The sequence below is a fragment of the Rousettus aegyptiacus genome, unplaced genomic scaffold (genome assembly GCF_014176215.1).
Source record: "Rousettus aegyptiacus isolate mRouAeg1 unplaced genomic scaffold, mRouAeg1.p scaffold_m13_p_2, whole genome shotgun sequence".
Taxonomy (NCBI): domain Eukaryota; kingdom Metazoa; phylum Chordata; class Mammalia; order Chiroptera; family Pteropodidae; genus Rousettus; species Rousettus aegyptiacus.
Window position 1 is genome coordinate 159,130,227 of NW_023416295.1, and position 22,166 is coordinate 159,152,392.

General features: G+C 35.7%; 1 long non-coding RNA gene and 1 pseudogene across 1 annotated transcript in view; one reads left to right on the forward strand and one right to left on the reverse strand.

Annotated features, from left to right (window-relative positions):
• Window positions 1-22,166, forward strand: part of LOC107518054 — a 467,892-nt gene that overhangs the window by 349,908 nt on the left and 95,818 nt on the right. Inside the window, exons 4-5 of the long non-coding RNA XR_004955769.1 lie at window positions 20,756-21,101; window positions 22,037-22,163. This is a non-coding gene — a long non-coding RNA (uncharacterized LOC107518054). The remainder of the gene's footprint in view (window positions 1-20,755; window positions 21,102-22,036; window positions 22,164-22,166) is intronic.
• Window positions 11,870-11,988, reverse strand: LOC118614412 (annotated as a pseudogene).

A 22,166-nucleotide genomic window follows, 5' to 3' on the forward strand; every position in this document is an offset into this window, starting at 1 on the left:
CATGAACTTCTCCGTGCGGGAGCTGTGTTAATTGAAAATTAGCAATTGACTCATGTAATCCTAGAAGTACATTCCCTAAAATCACTTTTATTTATAAGAAAACAAAATGTATACTGAGAATGAACAGTATGACATATGATGTAAGCAACTGCTCTATTACTGGTATCTAGGAGTTTGTGCAGAATTGATGGGCTAATTAAAGTCTAAGTATCTTCTTTCTTGTACTTAGTGGGCACTCCCTTCTCAGAGTCTCCAAGTATTTTACAGATTTAGGAAAAAGAAGTCACTTAGAAGTTCTCCAATTCTACAAAAAGAGGTTGACCAAGGAAATCATTGTTTAAACAGAGGCAAGCAACTCGAAATGGTCTTTCATTAACACACATTTTCATTTCTTAAGACAACATGTAGTTCCAAATGTTTTTTTTTTAAATATTAACATTATGAAGATTCCATTAGAGACTTTTGCTGAGGAAGTTAGAAAAAGGGAAATCTGATTTACAACTATTTCTTAAAAGGGGAACAATCCTAGCAACTTAAACAAATGTACATTCATTTCTAAAATTTTAAGTTTGGGCAAATAGTGCTCCATTATTGATTACCTAGGGAAATTTGCATATGTTCTGATAACATCATGGATCTATATGTATTAAATCATGTGCACCATGGATCTTTTAGTTTAAGAGGGAAATAAAGCGTTTTCCTGGGCATTCAGCTTTTTTCAAGCTTTTATTGCTCTTTGTGTTTTCAGGAGTGGCTTGTCAGATCTTGCAGCTTTGTTATGTCCCAGGATTTCAGCTGTTCTCTTTTAACCCTTTCTTTCCTCCTGATTCTCTCTGGAATGTTTTATTTTACTATCAATGGCAAAGCTGGCGATTTTGATTTAGGAGAAAACATAACCTGTAGCTTATAGTCACCATCAAGAAGTACGATAATTTTTATGTTCTGTGAATCATAAATTGTGTTGTCTCATCTAGGTAGTTCATTTTTGTTGTCTGCTCCTACAGTCTCCCTTTTTTTCTTTCTCTCTTCTTTTTTCTTACAATATTAAAAGCCAGTTCAATGATTTCCTTATCTAAGGAGACCAGCTGTTTCTCGGACGTTTGGATCTGCTCTCTCCTTTCTCAATCAATGTCTGTCTTAGGGAGACAGAAATATGTGTATGACTTACAGGATTTGTCTTCATAATGATGAATGTTTAGTTAGAACGTTGATTATAAAAATAGAAACCAGACTTTGAAAAGCAATTTAAAGCTATGGTATCTGTCTGTTACAATCATTAAAAGCTAATGAGTATATTTCTTTCATGTAGTTAATCTTTCCACAGTCTAACAACAGTGTTAATGTGGGAAAGATTACATTTAGTGTATGACAAACATTTTGCTGATTAGTCCCCAAATTATATGCTAACTATTTAGCCCATTATTTAAATGTGATGTTGAATAGAATCTACTTCGTAACTAACAATCATGTGGAAATAATCCAGATTCAGGCAGAATTGAAAGGACATTTCTGTCTTCTATATCTGAAGATATACTACATGTGATTAAAATTTTTAATTGTTGCAGGAACAGTTTTCAGAGAGACCAAAGGTTGGTAGTGCTAAGTCTTTGAAACTAAGGAATAAATCTTAGAGACACCTAGAGGTGACTTTGTAACACAATAACTAATCATTATTAAGTGCTAACTCTGACAATATTATCTTAAGTGGTTTAAAAGATATTAAATATACTGCTCACAATTACTGCTAACAACTTATGGAGTAAGTTCTGATATCATCCCCATTTTACATATGAGGAAACCAATGCACAGAAAGATTGCCGTTTGTCTCAGGTCATATATCTTCAGACTTACACTATCTGACTTCGGAGCCTGAGCCTTTCATTTCTGTTCTGTGCTGCCACCCTACAGTGCCCCAGAATTTACATGGAGTTCCCTAGAATCTGCCCATTTGGGACACTTGCCTATATCCTGGAAGCATTCTTGGACCATCTTTTGGCTTATTTTGCTTCCTGCAGAGTGTTAAAACAAGCTTGCAGTCTCCAGGTGGAACAGCTGAAAAACCAGTTGTAGTAAGACCAGAAATACCACAATCCAGGCTCTGCATTCATCGCATTCATCGCAGAGAACCTTGGAGTTCCATGTTCAGCTGGTCTACCAATCTCTCCCCAGGGAATGGTCAAGATGTTGGAGGACAGGAAGGTATATATAAATTTGTTTAAAAGAATATTTTATAAGACCATCTTTTTGTAGAGTCCCTAATCAGACTTTTTCACAAAGACACTGCTTTTTGTTGCTTTTTATTTCTTGATTGGATTCAGTGACAAATGATATTTTTATTATAAATTACTGTTTAAAAGGTAAAAAAAAAAAAAGATTAAAAGTTTTTCTTATTTATATTTTTCAGATTCTAAATAATAAATACATATTAATTATTTTGTAACCACCAAACAAAATTTCTTACTCTGTTCCTGGAGTCAGGCCATCTTACTTATGTCCAGGCTCTGCCATGTAACAGCTTACAGTCATTGATAAGTTTCTTAATGTACCTGTGCTGTGATCTCCACATTTATAAAATGGGAATAAGAACTTCACATACTTTAATATGTGATTATGAGGATTCTATGAATGACACTTTAATAATTGTGCTGTCACATAGTAAGCAACGTTAGAAAGTAGCCTACAAAAACATGCAATCATATATGAGCGAAGATGTTTCCAAGAACATTGATTGTAATAGTGCAAAACTGAAAACAACCAAAATGTATAAGTAATTCAGTATCAGTGCATTACCTGTGGAATATTGCATAGCCATTAAAATTAATCAGGTGTATCAAAACTCTTTTGTTATATTATAAGATCAATGAAGACATATAAGGTCAATGAAGACTCATTATTTTATCTTTAGGGAAAAAGAGTGACACATAGACAGACTTTGAATGATTTTTAATTAAAAGAAAGAATAAACATGGACAAGTATCTATCATGAATTAGGTAAAACAATCAAGTTATACAGCTTTCCTCCCCATTCTTCACTTGCCTTTTCTTATCCCTCAGGTTTTAGTTTCTCTGAGTGTTTTCCGAGCCCTTCACCAGATGCAGGCCCCCTAAGTGGTCTCTAATCCGGCTCTGTGCTTGTTTCCTTCCTTGGGCTGATCACATTTATAATTCTGTTTATATGTTAACCTACAGTCCTTGCTTTTCTCCATTTCTTTCTTTCACTAAAATATGTTAGCTAAAAGCAGAAACCGTGCCTCTTCTGTTCACCATTATAACCCCAGCAGCCAAACACTTAGTAGGTACTCTATAAATAAATATTTCCTAAATGAAGGAATATAAAATTGATTTGGAAAGATGTACAATAAACTGTTTACAATGGTTTCATCTAAACTGGGTAAAAGGAGTTTTTATTTGTTAATCTGTCTTCTGAATAGTTAATATTGTTAAATAGTAAGTCTGAATCCTGTTTTCACTAAAATGTAGAACTATGCCGAAATGTTCAGATTTGACTGGGAAGGGATTACTATTCACTAAGTTATCTTTGCCACGACCCTCTCCTTCAGTGGAGTTGCAGTAAGGGACAGCGACAGTGACACATTTTCATGCTATCACCCTCCACTTCCATTAAGAAAGACCTTTCAGGTTTCTAAAAGAAAGTGAACTCTTGCTGGGACCCACGCTTTTTGTAAGATTGTTGTTTCCTTTAAGCATGTTATTTGATTATATGCATTATGTTAATAAGCTTATTTAAAATGCATTTTCTAAGAGCCTCTCAAGGTGTGTTTGAAATATGGCTGCAGGTGGTTGGAAGATTATTTACCTATTAATGGTGATGAGTGAAGACATGATGCATGGGGAGACAGAAAGAGTTAGGAAATTAGTGCATAGCAACATAGACTTAAAGAGAGAGTCATTTCTATACTTGTCAGATACACAGGTGCTGAAATTGGGGATAAGACAAAAACTAATTGGCGTTCCCAAAATGACGACAAACGGCCACCCCAAATTGCAGCAACCAAAAAGCCCACCTGGAGATATTTTAATGACTCAGATTTGAGACTCAGTTCATATCTACTATTGAAACCATCTTTTCCACATAAACATCTGTAGTTCCTTCCCTGAGGGCAGCCTGAAATTGCCATTGGGTGACAATGACTCAATTGGCACAATACTTACCTCAGACACATGGATAAGGACAATGTTCAGCTGCAGAAACAGAAATCTGGACACCCAATAGGTATGTGGGTGATAAAAAAAACACATTCACTCTGCATACATCACCTCCACCCCCGACACAGCACACACACAATGCATATCGACACACACACACACACACACACACACACACACACACACACACACACAATGACATCGTATCACTGTGGCTGCACAGAACAAATGCCGCACTCTCTCTAAATCCATATTTCTTAACCTCAGCACTATTGACTTCTGGGGCTGGAAATTCTTTGTTATGGGAGATTGTTCTGTGTGTCTGTAGGATGTTTAGCAGTATCCTTGGTCTCTATCCACCAGCCGTCAGTAGCATTACCACCACCCCCAATTGTGACAACCAAAAATGTCTCCAGACACTGTAAAGTTTTCTTGGAGGGCAAAATCACCCCCTGGTTGAGCATCATTGCTCTAAACCATATTTTTCTAATAATGAGAACAGTTATTATTGCACCTTCATTTGTGTAGCACTTCATAGTGTACAAAGTCCTAAGAATATGTTTCAAAAAATCGATTTTATTGCCACTGGGGAAAGCAGTATGAAAAAGTGGATGACCGTGTCATACAGCGATCTTCCACAGCTCTTACCAGAAGAAATTGTTGGCCAGCAGGAAACTGATGAATGGAACTTGCCTCTTGGTTTTAGTTCCTTTGATGCCACCTGCAGTTTGGAATCCTGGGGCAAGTTTTTTGTTCACTTTCCATTCCCTTTGGAAAATGTCAAAAGAAATACTGGCTGTAAAGAATAAGCTATAACTTAAATTATTAACAATATTTTATTAGTTTATCTCTCGGATTCCTTTTCTTCAGGGCCTTAAGGAAAAGCGTGAAGGAAAGAGTCAATGAAATCTTACCCTTTCCCCGATACTCAAAAATCTTTAGTCACATTCTATAAGAGAAAACCTAAGAGGTGGTTTAAATACATTCAGCAGTTAGAGTGCTGCTGGGTGCATGAAATAACCTTTAGGTCTTTAATGTTGTGTGACTATTCCATTTAATGGTTGTGTCAGCTTTGTTCAGAGAATTTTGCTCCTTTTGTTATTGATTTTTTTCCCTTAGTTGTGATGTCATTCTTCAACAATACTGTCTCTTCTCTCTGTGTCTCTCCCTCTCTCTCTCTCTCTTTTTCTCTCTCCCTCTTTGTCTTTCTCTCAGTGGTATCTGGGACCTCAGCACCAAGATGTTGTAGGAAAAATGAGGGCTTTGGAGCCAGATAATCCTGATTCAAATCTTGCTTTTAACAACTCTATTATTATGCAATTGGGCAAGATTTCTAGCTCCTCAATATTTCAGTATTTTAGAGTTTATCAGTCAGGAGAATAATGGCTACACTATCTGTCAAGAGTCCTTGGTTATGAGTGACAAATAACCTTACTCAACCCAACATAGGGAAAAAGGAAATTCGTTAGCTAATATGAGCTAAGAAGCCCGTAAGTAAAACTGTGTACCTCCAGGTAGGGTTTGACCTAGGTCTCAAGTAGTATCACAAAGATTCATTTTTAACTGTGCTTTTCACAATGATTGAGTATATTCTCAGGTCCACATAGCGACCCCTGTCTACTTTTACTTCAACACCTAATCAGTGTAAGAATCTGCTTCCTCAGTAGATCAGGCTTGAGTCTTGTCATTGATTAGCCCCAATTAGCTAAGAGTCCAGATCTGAACTAGTAACTGTAGTGAGGAAATTGGAATGTACTAATTGGTCTAGCCTGCACCACATATTCCATCTCCCTGCCCAAAGCGGGTAGCAAAAGGACTGGGAAGTATGGTTCTTCAAAGTCAAAATCAAGGGTATACCACCATAACAAAGGGACTGGATCCAGAGCAGAGAAATAAGATAAACTAAAACAAAACAAAAGAAAAAAAAAACAATAAAATCAAAAATTTGTATGTCTACTAAAGCTGCCTTGAAATACTGAAATATATATTAAATTAAATAATATACAAATATCTTTTGGCGTAATTTTCTCCCACTTCAGAATTTGGAAAGCCAAGACATTATTTTCCTCATTTTAATATATTTTTTTATGTCATGTGTGTGTGTTTCATTGGCAATGTTTGTTTATAATGTTTGTTTGTTAATGTAAATTATTTACACATTTATTTTTGGAAAAGGTATTTTGAAATAGTCTCATATGTCACATTCAAAGGAAACAAAAGGTTATTTTATGAACAGTCTCCCTCATATATCGGTTCCTCACCCACCTCGTTGTCTTCCCAAAAGGCAGTCTTACCAGTTTCTTATTAAATTTCTAGAAATGATTTATGCCTATATGAAGGATTTTATTTCCCCTACCCCTTGTCATTGCCCTCCTCCTTTTTCTCCTCTTTCACTCTTACTTTTTCTTCTATACAAAATAATAGCATATTTTACACACCTTATTGCATCTTAGATTTTTCACTTAAAAATGTATCTTAGAAATTCATCCATAATAATATATCAAGGACTTTTTCACACTTTTGCATAATATATTATTAATTCACTTGTTCTCTAAATACACAGATGTTTATTGTATGTCAGGCCATCAGTGAACAAAACAAAAAACAAAATGGGCAAAAATATCCAACTTTATCAAACCTAGATTCTAATGGGAACAGACAGTAAAAAAATAAGAAAATAAGCAAATTATATAGCATAATAGAAGATGATAAATACTATGGAAGAAAACGAAGCAAGCAAGGTGGATAGAGTGTGAGAGTGTACATGTTTAGGTCAGGAAAGGCCTAACTAAAAGCATTTGGAAAAAAAAAAAAAGAAGACAGTGAAGGACTAAAGCATAGAGTTATGTGAGTTAAGAATTTCCTAGGCAAAGGAAGTGGTAGGTACAAAGGGCCTGGAGCAAAGGTGGACCCATTATGTTCAAAAAAAAAAAAAGCAAAGAGGCCAGTATGGATTGAGCGGTGAGTGAGACAGTGACGGGAGATACCTGAGAGGGGAAAGAGCAGATAATGGACAGCCCGTGGCAATTGTAATGGCTTGATTTTTACTCTGCAAGAGATGAAGAAACATTAGAGTTTCTTCAGCAGAGGAATAGTGATTTTGCCTCCATTTAAAAACAGTCACTGTGGTCAACATGTGAAGAATAGATGATCAGGCGAGAGGAGCAAAGATGAAAGCTAGTAGGCTACACTTTTCCATATATTTATATCTTATCAAGAGTGTCTCTCAAGAAGGTATGTTACATTTGATCACATACTGATTTTAGCTTGATGGTAATTATGATTTTTCTTACTAGAGCTTAGTAATATAGTGAATTATAATAATAGATTTCCAAATAAAGAATCAATCTTGCATTCCTAAAATAAACCACACTTGGTCATAGTATATTGTTTTTAATAGACTAGCTGGTTCTCCGTAATAAAATTATGTATGAGATTTGTTTATTCATGTTCATAAATCTGATTGGTTTGTAATTTTCTTTCTGTGCAAATTCATTGCCGTTCTGAATCAGTGTTTTTATTAATACGTTGTAAAAAATAAAAGCTTTCTTCTCTTTTCAGTGGTCTGGAACAATTTTAAATAGCATGAGAATTAGCTGTTTTTTAAAATTTGATTAGAACTTCCCTGTGAACCAAGTAAACCTTGAGCTTTTTTTGGAGGGCATGAGGAGATCAAGATACTTAACAAATTTCTTTAGTTCTTTAAAAGTAATTGATCAGTTTAGATTTCCTCTCTCTTCTCAAGTTGGTTTTAATAAGTTACACTTTCTCAAACGAGATTTCCAAATTAATTTGCAAAATTGTTGATTAAAGTCATCTGATATGATTACTTAAATTTCTTCTGTATCTGTAATTATTTCTTATTTTCTGTGTTTATGTCCCCTCCTTTCTGGATTGTATCGTTTATCTATTTTGATATATGGGGCATGTTGTTGCAATATCCGTAAAGGCCATCTTTTGGATTTATTTGTTAGATCTCCATATATTCTACATTCTAATCTACCAATTGTTGCTTTAACATTTATTCATCTTCTGATTCTTTATTCTTATTTTATTACTATTTCTAACTTCATGAGCTAGATACTCAGTTCATTTAATTTCTTGTTTATTAATATGAATTTTTAAATATGTCTTCACTGATGATTACTCACTCCTTTAACTGAATCATATAGTTCTTATATGTAGGGTTTTTATTGTTAGTTTCTGAAATTCTGATTTCTGAATATCCTCTTTGACCTATGAGTTGTTCAAAGGAGAGCTTCTAAATTTCCTCATTGTGGGTGATTTTTGTTTTCTGGTTTTATTATGCTACATTGGAATCAAGTAATGTTTTCAGTGCTACTTCAATTTCTTGGAATTTTTTGATATTTTCTTTATGTGCTAAAATATGTCTTTTCTTTAATGACCATTAAGTTGATACCTGACAGTAGAGATATTCCCTGTTTTCAAGTTATAGGGCTTGATATGTATCCAGTAGAGCCACCATATTTATTTCTTTTACTAAGCCTTCTATATCTATCATATTTCCTCTCCCACCCACCCTGGTTCTTAAAACAATTAAATAGTTTACCATTTCTCTTAGAATAAAAATCCGAACACTAAAATAGACAACCAACCTCTCTGTGGTTTGTCTGTTACCTACATCTCCAGCTCCATCTTACATCATGCCTCTACATTGCTTTTTCTAAAACAGAAAATCTTTACCTCCCTCACACTTGGTGTGTGCTTTTTCACTCCAGGGCCTTTGTACCTGCTTTTCCCACTGCTTATAGAAACTTGCCTCCCATCTACCTATTTAACCAATACTTATCCTTTAGATCTTAGCTCAAATGTCTTCTCTTCCAGGAAGCTTTCTCTGGCCTCCTTAACTAGCTTCGCTATTATACCTTCTCACAGAATCTATCCTTTTCCTTTGCAATTTTCATGTCTCCTTTACTAGTTAAAAGGTCTATGAGCATGGCTGTTTCTGCATAGTATTTTATTCCCTATTTAATTCCCAGTGTTTATCACAGACCATATCATATTGTAGGTACTTTATACATACTTGTTGAGAGAATTAATAATGATAGGTATCATTTCTTGAGTGTTAACTTTGTATCAGGCATCTGTGTTATCTCACCACAAAAACAGATCTTCCTTTTAGAAAATATGAAGAAAGGAAGAATGGAAGAAAGGAGAGAAGGAAGGAAGGAAGGAAGGAAGGAAGGAAGGAAGGAAGGAAGGAAGGAAGGAAGGAGGGAGGGAGGGAAGGAGGAGGGAGGGAGGGAGGGAGGGAGGAGAGGGAGGAGAGGGAAGGAGGGAAGGAGGAAGGGAGGGAGGGAGGAAGAAAGAGAGAGAGAGGAAGGAAGGAAAGAAGGAAGGAAGGAAGGAAGGAAGGAAGGAAGGAAGGAAGGAAGGAAGGAAGGAAGGAAAGAGAAAGAAGAAAGAAAAAGAAAAAGAACGAAAGAAAGAAAGAAAGAAAGAAAGAAAGATTGATTTAGAAAAGAAGAGAAAAGAAAAGAAATGAAATGAAAGAAAAACGAAAAGAAAGAAAAGGGAAACAAATGAATCTAATTAAGTGTCCTTGAGGAAGAGTTTTTGATCTTGTAAAGTTTTGCATATTTACTTCTTATGCTGGTTGAATATGAAAGGTACCCAGGAGTCTATAATTTGCATCAAAACTATTTAAACTCTTAAGCTTATAAAAATGAGCAAGGATTCTAACGATGGGTTTTTAGAAGATACATTTGGCATTTTCTGCTTGTAATTGGATTACAAACCGATCAAATTTTTCCACACATTTCTTATTTCTACTCTTGATCCTGTACTAATTCAGAAAGCTTGCAATACCAAGGGAGAAATACATTTTTTAATTTATTTTAATTTAGGCCTTTGTCTTCTGCAACCTAATGAGAAGCTTGCTTTAGGTTTGGATTTTTGATTTCTCATATTTATGCTACTTTATGGTGCCTGCTGGATATGCCCCCAAAGCAGAGCTACTTTGAATTTTGAGAAAGAAAGTGAAGAAATTAAGAATTACAGAAGGTTAGAGATAAAAGGGGCTGTAGAAATGATTTATACGATGTCTCTCATTTTACAGATGAAGAAACTGCTACTCAGAGAGCTTATGTGCTGGAACAGTGGTGAAAACTCTGGTTTCTACACCTCCTTCCCAAAGTCGATTTCCAACCACATGGAGTCATGGAGAAAGACAAGGGTTAGATGTAGTGTTGGACCTTACTTGTATGTCAAAACTAGTTTTCTCATTGGCTTGGCTTAAAGATAGAATGATGAAAAACGTCACATCCTGAAAACATATGGATTTTATGTAGACGCCATAATAATAACATAAATGCATTTTGACTTTTAAGTCTCTCTTCTTGATATTTGACTTTTTATATCACATAGAAGGTACTACTTTTGATCTATAAGGTACGTACACAGCAGAAAGAACACACAGACCCTGGGCATAAACATATCTATGTTCAATTCCTAGCCCCTCCACTCTTTAGTTAAAACCTTGGGCAAACTATTTACATTTAGAACTTTGGTATCTTTACCTGCAAAATTAAAATAGTACTGTTTCATAGACTACCTGAAATATTTTTAAGTTAGTCAATAGGCAGATAAATATGTTTTTAATTAATAAAATACTTCACTGTTTGCTCTGAGCGATAGATGACATGAGAGAGCCCGGCATAGAAAAGGCATGTGCTGAATCTTAATTCCCCTTCTTTCTCTAAAATTGATGGGGCTGCTCAAGTCAGCTTCGGTGAAGTTTTGCTTTTCACCTTACAGAGGCAACCTATTTGAGATCTCTTAGGAAGGCACCACTGGAAATATTTCATGTCAAGGTCGCCTGACGTGGAACATGTATTGAGAAATGTTTTTGTACTGACTGTTTATAAAATGACCCCTATAGAGACTACTGCTGTAAATGACAAGAAAACTTGCATGCTCTTGTGATTGAAAATTGCTACTTGCTGGCGCACCAAACTTTTGTTAATGTATTGATGGAGAGTATTTGCATACTAGGTTGAAAGTTCTGTCAGTTTAATAGATTTGACTATCAACCAGAAAATCACAGATTTTTACTAGAAACCAGCAAGTGAAATTCAGTCTGCCTCATGAAGCAGATTAAATTCTTTAGAAGGGGCAATTGCTACATGACACTTAAAGAATATATCACTTCAGGCTGAAATATTGTTCCAAATCTGAAAATTCTGGCTTTTTCCACTTAGAACCCTATAGCTTTTGGGAAAGGCAATAGAATTTAGGGGGGTAATTAACACCAACTTCCTCTAATTAGCAGAACCATGACGAAGGAGCTGAATTACCTTCCATACCGTTGTTGAAAAACCATTGAACCTGAAACTCAGAATCTTGGCTTCTCTCCTAGCACTATATGGCATTGGATAAAATCACCTACCTCCTTAGGGTCTCAGTTTCCTTATTAATAAAATCATAGACCTCATTAAAGGAATAAAATCCTGGGTCTGCCTCACTTACCAGAAAGGTAGTTTCCCAACAGCCATGGTGGTCCAGCATCTGGGGTCTCATTGTCCTATAAAGTAGTCTATAATATATTTGTTTACACCTTATTCTTCTTCCACATAACATATCTTAATTTTTTTTTTTTTTTTAGGTGAGGCAACCCTTGGTGGACCTCACAGAATGCAGGGATCTTATCAGCTTACAATCTCTTATTTTTTTTTAGTTTTTATGTCTACAGCACCTGGTCTTCCGAGGTGGTCTCCCGTCCAAGTACTAACCAGGCCCAACCCTGCTTAGCTTCAAGAATCAGATGGGATTGGGGCTGTTCAGGGTGGCATGGCTGTAGACCTTAAAACTTTTAAAGACAGCATTTTGTCTCCTCTTCCCTGTTTTCTTTTCTAGGCTGAACATCCTTATTTCTGTCCATACTAATGTAGTTTCAAGTTATTTTACCAAACTTGTTGTGTCCTCTGGATAAGCTCCTAACCTCAGGGTCCCCTCGTAGGACAGATTCCTTGACTTTCAACATAATATTCTTTATAGACCATGCCCAGGGCAGAGAACAGAGGCCAAGATTTCTTAGTTGTAGATCTATCTCAGGGTTCTTCATCTTGTCCACAAGAAGTCTTAAGACAACGATTTACTAGTCTGGAAAGCTCTTATCAGAGAAAAAATATATATATTTTGTTCACAATAACTCTTTTTTAAAGAATCCAGGGGACCTTCCCATTTTTTTGTTATATTTGCTAACTTCTCATAACTTATGTATTCAATAGTCTCCACAAGTTGATGTTAGGCCCATTGATTTGTATGTTCAAAATCTAACTTCTCTCTTTTTTCTTGGGTACAAGTATACTGCTTATCCGGGTTCCATATTCTGAATTTTTCCCCCATTCATCGATTTACAATGAGATGACCAAAAATGATCCTAGTTCATCATTTTTCTTATTTGAATTCCCTAAATGCTGTTCTTAAAATTATCTCAAAATTATTTTAAGGGAAAGCATGCAAAACTAGTCCTTCAGGAAGTCTGAATTTGAATGCCTTTGGGTAGGGCATCAACCTCCAGTCCACCAGGCCTTCACTAAGCTTTCTACTCTCTTAACCTACCTAGCATTTTCACACATTATGCTACCCGACTGATGCATGAAGTGTTTGGAGACTGCACATCCTGTAAGTTCTACCCCTTTCAACGTGAAGATTATTATCCTCAGTAGTGAAGGAATCGCAAAAGGAGCTGCTGCCGAAGACTTCCCTACCTTTGCTTACACTGCACTCTGTCTAGAATCCTCCTCTCCACTTCTCCTAACTATTGAGAATCTTTCCAGCATTATTTCATATAACGGCAGCAATCACGACAACTCTATATTACGTACCTTCTCTTACCTAGGCACTGTGCAGGGATATGGAAATGAATGAGACCTGGTTTCAAACTCAAGCTTTGGGGCCATGTGAGGGAGTGGTATGTAAAGCTGCACTTACAATACTGGTGTGTACTCCGATGGATTTGCACATGGACTTAGGAGCCAGACCGCCTAAGTTCAAACCCTGGCCCTGACACTTAGTGACCATTTAGCACACAAAAAGTTTTTTAACTGCTCTGTGCTTCAGTTTTCTCATCTGTGAAGTGGGGATAATAGTAGTATCCCCTTACAGAGCTGATGTGAAGACTAAATGAGTTAATACATATAAAATATTTAGAACAGTACCTGGCTTGTGTTAGAGCTAAGTCAGTGTTTGCTATCAATTTTATTATTATTAAAATATTAAGTATAATAAAAAAAATTATCTGACCCCCTTCCAGCTACCTACAACCAATCCCATGTATTAGATGTTCCTTCTCCTTGCTGTAGGATTCTATGTATATATTTATAACAGCCGATGCTGAAATGGTATAATATAATGGTCTCTCTCCAAGGTCCTGTCTTAAAATCTTACTTGTTTGTTTTAAAAAAAGCTGTTGCCTCAAGATCACCTTTCCACTCAGTATTTCCACTCGCTGTCTCTTTGGCAGCCCCAAGCCCATTTCTAGTATTCTCTGGACTTTCTTAAAATATAACAACTAAACGGTTAATTCTTGACATGGCAGGTGGTCTTTGGGATCCCACCACAGTGCTAGTTTCCAGTCTCTCATTCTAATTTGCCTGCACCCCAGCTAAACTGTTGTGAAATATGTTTTGTTTCACCTGTGTTTAATCCTTCTGCGATTTATGTAGAATATAAGTTTGCAAACCTTTATCTATAATTCCAAAATTAGACAAGAACTGAAAACCAACTTTTCTTCTTCCTTCCTTCCTTCCTTCCTTCCTTCCTTCCTTCCTTCCTTCCTTTTTTTTCTCTCTCTTCTCTCTCCTCTCTCTTCTTTTTTTTAAATAAATTTATACTAAAAGTTTTGGGCCACAAAACTTGAGCTGATGTATATAGAGTTTACAATCTTTATTTGTTATCCCATTTAGAATTAAAACTAATATGTTTTACTACAAAGTTATTATTAAATTGATCATAGCCATTGCCACAGACTATACTGGGGATGTTATAAAATACAAGTATATACGTTGTCTTATATTTCCAAAGTTCAAAAGAAATTCTGAATTCTAAAGTGTATCGGACTCTAAGAGTCTCTGATAAGAGACTTGTGAGTTTTACAGGCTGATACTTTGGATTTAAACCCTGTCCCTTCTATATAAATTGTGCGATATTGGATAATTTATATAATGACATAGCCCCCTCATCTGTAAAAGGAAATAATATTGATACCTACCCATAGAGTTGCTAATAAGGTCCAATGCTAATGCATGGAAATTGATTAAAACAGTGTCTGTCTCATGGTAAGCACTCATTTATTAGTAACTGTTACTTTAAAATTTTTTGCTGTCGTTTCGATTCGAGGGCAAGGTCTGTGCTTTCTAACTTCGAGTTTGTACAATGCCTACTGCACAGTGGGGATGCTGTGAAAGCTTTTTGGATAACCGTATGAGTGAATGACTCCATTCGGCCCAAATAGTGAGTTGATCTCTCTCTTATTTTACCTCAGAAAAACAGATTTAAAAGATTGAAAAGCCTGTTTCATTTTTTGCACTTTTACACACCTCAACTCATTTTTCTTCCTGACAGCATTTTACAGGTCTTAGCCCTACTATTCTTTCCATCCTTGGACATATGCTTTTCTTTCCATCTCATTTATATATGTGTGTGTGTTTGTGTGTGTGTGTATGTGTGTGTGTGTGTATGTATGCCTTCATTTAATCAAGCACTTTTAAAGTGTACTCTGTTAAGCGATACTACTTTCTTCAAATTTTCCTTGATTTTTCTTTTTCACCATTTTTTTTTCTTGCCAGAATTGAGGTTCTAAGAATTTCTCATCATCCTTGAGACATCTTTTGTCTTTTGTTCATTTTGGAACATACAGACTCCCATCTACATTTCCTCGAAGCATTCTGAAATCTGCAGACATAGAGTACACATTTCTGTTCTGTGGCTACTATAAACCACACGAACTAGGAAAGTTCTTCCTAGGCTACCATCAGTTTAACCCCCCCCCCCCAAAAAAAAATTACCTTCGGTACTTACGGTCCACTTTTGGTTTCCATCAAAACACATATCTTGATACATTTTTGTTTTTAAAGAATTCAGTGCTTCCTTATGGAGCAGAATGAAGTTCAGGGAATCTACCCCAGTCACTGCTTACTCCATCATCTGAGAGGTAAAAGTATTGTAAGGATTGAATAGGAGTTATTTGAATGTTCTGCTTGGATTAGACTTTCTTAACAAGTCAAGATCATTAGTTGCTCATTATCATTGTGTCCTTCCTCTATAGCCATTTTATAAATTATGTTTTCCAAAAGAGAAATCAATAGGACATTCCAATAGCATTATTCTTCCTGTTTTTTTCCTCTCTCCTTTTCATTGAGTCTTTCTACCTGTAGGTTTGTGCACTTCTCAGCTGGTTTCCTTTTTCTTGACACCTTATCTTTTACTTCCACCACTTTTATTTTGAGCAAAATATACCTTCTCATTTCCATAGTCAAATCATGATTGTCAATATGTCAAACATCAGTTATATTTCAGGATCATGTTTGCTTCCTTCCTTGAATGCTCCATTTCAGTTTATTGCCCAAATATTGCTCATCGATATGTATGTATTAGAGGGTGCATATATTATTTGTGACACATTTCCTGTTACTTGAGAACTCAAGTTCCTCTTTCTTACTGTTCACCATCAGACATACATAGTTTCTTCTCTACACTTTTGGGTCTTTCCTCCCTCCCAAATATCACTTTATCACCCTTATGATCTGGTTGGAAAGTACTTGCTAAGAACATTGTTCTAGGACACATTACTCTTTAACAAGAGTCCTTTATTCCTTGACTCCATATACCTCTCAGGTACTTAACTCCCTTTGTGCCAGTGACCTATTATTCTACTCAGTCTCAGTTATGTACTCTTATGGCCATTACTCATGGCCCTGATGGAAACTATACTACGTCATATCTCAATTTCAAATATCTCATTTTCAGACCACCATCTCCCATCCTTCCATCTCAATTATTCATTCAGTCTTCAACCTCATCAAGACCTTCATCATGGACCATAATAACCATTCTCATTCCTGAGAAGAGAGGGAAGGCTTCTCCTCCCTCCTTCCCAAGATAGGATTTCATAATTCATTAATATAACTATGCCCTAGCAAATGCTCCCAATTCACTTTATCTAAGTCTCTATATTGTTTTTCTTGGCAAAGTCCTAGTCTAGTACCTTCTCAAATAAAGCAGTTGAAGTTCTTTGGGGAAAAAAAATCGAATATGCATCCAGCAGTTTGTTTCACTTTAAATTCGAGATCATAAATCTTGAATCTGCCTGACAACCTTTCTATATTTATCTAGTAAACTCATTTCTACCCCACCAATGAGAAAAGAAACTCTCCGTGACGAAACTCAGGACAAGCTCCTTTGAGGCCTTTTGTGACTAGATTTTGACCTTGGGTTCCCTTTTAGGCTCACTTGGTCAAGTTTTAGCAAGAACTTGCTAGGCCAGTTTAGTGAAAATCTGCCACCCTTGGTATATGATCGCCATGGATACATGATCAAATTCCTCATCCACCCACTTGATATCTTATCATCCCAGCCGGCCTTCAGCAAGAATCCCATCAAGTTAGTCAGAATCCTTCTTATCCTTGATGATTCCTCTTAGTCTTTGTATTCTGAGGCAAGCTGATCTCTCTCCCCTACGTCAAAACCACCACTACAATAATCCCTCTCAAACGAAGTCTTCTTTACTGCTTTTAACAAGTGTTATAAATAATTTTTAACACAAGTTGTCATGTTTTTTACTTTCCTTTCAAACTCTCACCTCCTCTCTTCTTCCCCTTGCTCTTAGCTGATCACCTGGACTCACAATTTATTTAGAATATAGAAGCTCTTGGTCAGTCAAGAACTCACTCCCCTTCTTACCACCAAATCCACACTCCTCCCTGGCTCTACGATCCATCTTCTTTTTCTTTCCTGTTACAATGATAGAAATGTCCTTTCTCCTAGAAAAAGCCAATCCTTACACTGGTGCTCTAAATCCCATCCCTTGTTGCCTCGTCAAAGACTTTAGTTCTTTCTTCATTTTTTTTTCCTCCTCAATCAATAATCCCTTCTTTATGAATGTATTAATCCCATCACTATTAATATGCTCCAGAATCTTTGATATTGAAAAAAAGAAAATTCTCTCGTTACTCGATTTCCTCCCCAACAGCTACTGTACCATATACTTTCTTTCATCATCAAACTTTTCAAAGATTTGTCTAAATGTGAGATCTCTCTTTCTTACATCCCAATCATCCCTCAACCCATTCTGATGTAACTCCTACCTCTAGCATTTCATGTCACTAGTGAACACTTAATCCAAAATACTCTCTTCTGCTCTTGTCTTATTTGTCCTCTTAGCAATACTCTGCACAGTTGACCATTCCATCTTTTCTGAAATAATAACCCCTTTCCTCAGCTTCTAAATACCATGATCTCTCCCCCCCACCCCACCCCTTTGGTTATTTCTCAATTCCTCCTTTTCTTGTAACTTTAAATGTTGATATTTCTCATATCTATAGCTTAGGGCTCATTTTATTCTCTCTGTAAAGATTTTTCCTAGGTGTTTTTCTCCCCTGGAAAAAAAGGAAATATCTTTATATCTATTTGATGACAACTCATAAATTTATGTTCCCAACCCATCCCGTATCTCAGAGACATCCATAGATGTTTAAAATCACCATAACTAGAACTGAATTTTTGCTCTTCCCATCCCTTCAAGTGTTTCCCTTCCTCTGTATTCTTTATCCATAGTCCCATTCACGATAAGCAGGAAATGGTTGGCTCTTGCTTCTGACTCACCACCCACAGCTTATCCATCTCCACATGCTGATGATTCTACTCATACTACTCAATTCATCTTTATCTTCCCATTTTAACACCACCCCCAGTCCAAGGTATTAGCATCTCAAACTGGGTCTCTATAGTAATCTCCTAATTTATTTTCTTGTTTCTACATTCATCTCGTTCCAATCGATTTTAAGCATGGCGTCCGGAATGATCTTAAAAAATAAAATTCAATCATATCATTCCTCTGCTTAAAACTCTGTAATGATAATCCCTTATGCTCAGAACTAAATTGATCTCCAATCACAGTGTATTCCTTCTTTAATCAACTCATGAGCTGTCATCACTCTTGCTAACCTTGTTATGTTCACTCTGGTCTTTTTTTATTTCCTCAAATGTAGAATAATCTTGCTGTGTCTGGAACACTCCTCCCACACAGCCTATGTGTGGCAGTTTCAGACTACCGATGTTTTTCTCAGAGGCACTATTATCTTCTTTAAGACAATTATACATATTATTTGCTTGCTACTTATTTTTTCCACCATCTCCTTCCCAGACTAGAAGCTCCGTGAAGGCAAGGATAATACCTGTTGTTCACAAATAGAGATACATACACCCACAACATCTCCAAAGTGTCTGGTATGCAACATGTTGAAGAAGAATTTTTTCAATGATCAAATCCATAAATTTAGCTGACAAGGTCTCTAGTGCTTCTTTGATTCCCATCTTAGTTTGTATGAAGTTTAGAAGTATGATTCTGTAGGTTGGTGTGAGATTTCCATGTTAATTATTACTTTGTGTCTTCTTACAATTAACTATGCCATTAGCTTAGGTAAATCAATGGAATCCCTACTCTTTGACCCTCAAAGAGCTTAATTAAAATTACGTTCTGTTATATGTGTACCGACCTCATCATCTCTTAGAATTCTCACAATATTAAGTCAATTTATATTTTTCTCTTTCCAAATCTACTTTTAAACTTATTTTTCCTGATGAAAGTGTGATGGAAAGAAGAAACCTTATTATGATATATCATTTTTATTTACACTGAATTAAAGTTTGGAAATAGCTATCCTATTTTGGCTACATGTTCTTTAAAATTAAAATAAAAGTATGATGTGGAATAAAGTACATGTCTTAATAACCATAGGGTGGAGCCCATAGATCTCTATACCTTATAGAAATTCAAGGGTTTTAATATGAAATATACAAGAATATATTATATCTTAAGAACTTCCTTAGGAAATTTTTTCTAAAAAGACAATTTTTTTTTATCTATGGCCATTTCAATCGTTTAATAAATATAAATAGAAAATGAACTTTAGTGGTAATTGGCAGTGGTATTATTTTCCTTACAGTTTTAAAAAGCATATACAGAGCTGAAAGTTTACTTGTAAAACATCTACAGCATCGTGACCAGAATTCAGTATATTTAATAAGTAGTTAGAGAGCAGACATTTCTCTAAGGATTATAGCAACCTATGACTAGGATTATTCAGGTGCTAACATTATTAAATAATACAAGAGTTGAAAGAAAAATCAGTATAACATTTAAAACTCATTCAATGTCCAATTTTAACAGGGAGAGGAAGTACATGAAACAATGTAGAAGTAAATTAAGTGCTAGATTTTATTAAAGCCCTCACTTTATTAACTGCTAAAAAGAAATGCACGATTTCTTCTACGGGCTTTAACTATTTTGCTATGGACAATGTAGATTAATTCAAAAATGCAGTTTGCTTTTCCTAACAGAAAAATATAAAATAAAATAAAATTGAATCAGCTGAGACATAAAAGAAGAATAAACACTGAAATAAACATTGCAGCCGAAACTAAAGTAACCGAAGTGAAAATGTTTTCATAATGAACTTTTATGTTTAACAAGCCCAGACACTTAGAACACTGGGAGCTATATTAAACCCTTTTATGAAAGGATTATGTTTTGTATGATGAGTGTTTTAATATAAGTATGCTACACAGCGTAAAAGACAACTACATTTAACTCAAAGTAATTACGAGAATTGAGGCAAAATTATTTTCTTCTGTACTATCACATTGATACAGAAAAAAAATCCTTCTGGAACCTTTCACCAACATGTCTCTTTTTCAATTTTTTTTGGCAGTATAGATTGCGTCTCTGCCTCAGCTACCTTTCATATCGACAGTTGGTAGCACGAGCCTTTTAAAGCACAAAGGGTAGCAGCTCTTCAGCCAATCTGTGATAAAAGGGAAAAATGAAATCACTATGGAAACTGCAGGAAGGATCTAAAAGCTCTCTTTATAAAGTAAACGTCTGATGTTTGTGACTGCAGGGTTAAAAAATTCATAAATCTGTATGATGCTATCATTTCTGATTTGTTATCACCACAAATGCCAACTGAAAGCAGCGTAACCTTAGCTTCATTAAGTGCTGTCTATTCAGAAAGAGTTACTATTCAACAGGAGGAAGATGAGATGTGGTCTGCAGAGAGGTCGGGGGTTTAAGGGGCTGGTGTGGGACTGAGCGAAGAAACTAATTTGCTTAGAATGTTTCCTTTCTTTCCTCATTTGATTGTCTTTTTCTTTTAAATCACAGTGACTTGATGGAATCAGGCACACCGAATTGTTTCGCTCTGTGTTTTATTTTGGTTTGTTTTTCATTCAGAAATGGAACAAATCTCAGACCTAAATTCAACTTAGAAAACTATGTCTGTCTCTGATTTGAATTGAAATACAAAAACAAAAACAAAACGCTAACCTTTTCCTTTTGATCAAAAAGCAAATAAATACCAGGGAGGAGCCATTCTCACTTCAGCACCCTGGAACCCCAGGAGGGAAAAAATGAAGGCGATTGTGGCTATACAAACTGTGATAATCTGATCAGACGGCAGACAGCAACAGACACCTGTGTCACGGAAGAAGTTTGAGACTATCTCGTCAGTCCTTAGAAGTTAAGTGACTTTTCAAAGATAGTTGTATAGTTGTTGAAATAGGGAACCTTTTACATGATAATAGTTCTCCTGTGGAGGAAGGACTGTGGGGTCAAGAAGACATTGAACAATTCTCAAATGTGAAGTTCTGCAAATTCAAGGATAGTCTTAATTCAGAGGAGGATAAATATTCAAGTAAGTAGACCTGTTTCAGCACTGTTTATGATACTATGCCTATTTCTGCAATGTTTACAATTAAATACAACTTTATTGGTTAGGTTTTCAGGCAATAGAAACTGTGGCTTTCTTTTTTTAAGTTTATGGCAACTTTACTACAGTTGTAATGCATTGAAATGTCAAAGATTGATGTGCATGGTAATTGATTTCATATCGTCATGCTGTATTTAGACAATTATAAACATTGCTAATCTAATGTTTCAAGGTACTTATGAACAATTAGCAATTCTGCACTAGCATCTCAAACACACTTTTGATGATGATAATAATAAACTGAGATAGGTTCTATAAGTCCTAAAAGGGCCGTTGTGTAAATGATGATTAGAAAAAGATTTGAGTTTTTTTTTCCCCCAGTGAAATGATTAAGGCTATGAAACTAAAACCACAAGTGTTCTGGTTGTAAGTTTGCAAAAATTCTTCACAATTAGCAGGGAGAATACTTTGCTTTACAATAAAATGCTTGTTTAAAACAAGAGAATATGACACCCACTAACTGTATTGAACTTCTACTACTACTAATGACTACCTTGGTTGCTTGTGCAGCCCTTACAATATCCACAGTTCATTCTCTCATGTTAGAAGAGTATTAACGGTCAGTGATACAGAGTCAAGTGGAGGTGTGGGTTTGGGTACCCAAACTTTAAGTTACATTCATGCTTTTATTCGAAAATATTTAAATGCCTCATACGTGCTGACTACCCTGATGCGTTTTGTGCATATGATGAAAACCAATTATCTGTGGAGAAAACTTGACTGGGTGGAAGGAGATTAAATTGGTTTTTAAAGACTTCTTTAAATAGCAGTAGCTAAGGGAAGTTCCAATAACATTTTAGCTCAGAATTGTAATGACTTTGCTATATTAATAAATCATACTTTATCCTGACTTTTGTCAGAAGATTTGAATGAGGAAGACTGCACATGAAAGAAGGAAGAGAGAACACTTCCAGATGAAGCTTTGCGTGTATCAGACCACTCTCCCAATCCCTGTGAAGTTCTGGAAACAAGTTTTGGAGAAGTCAGGTA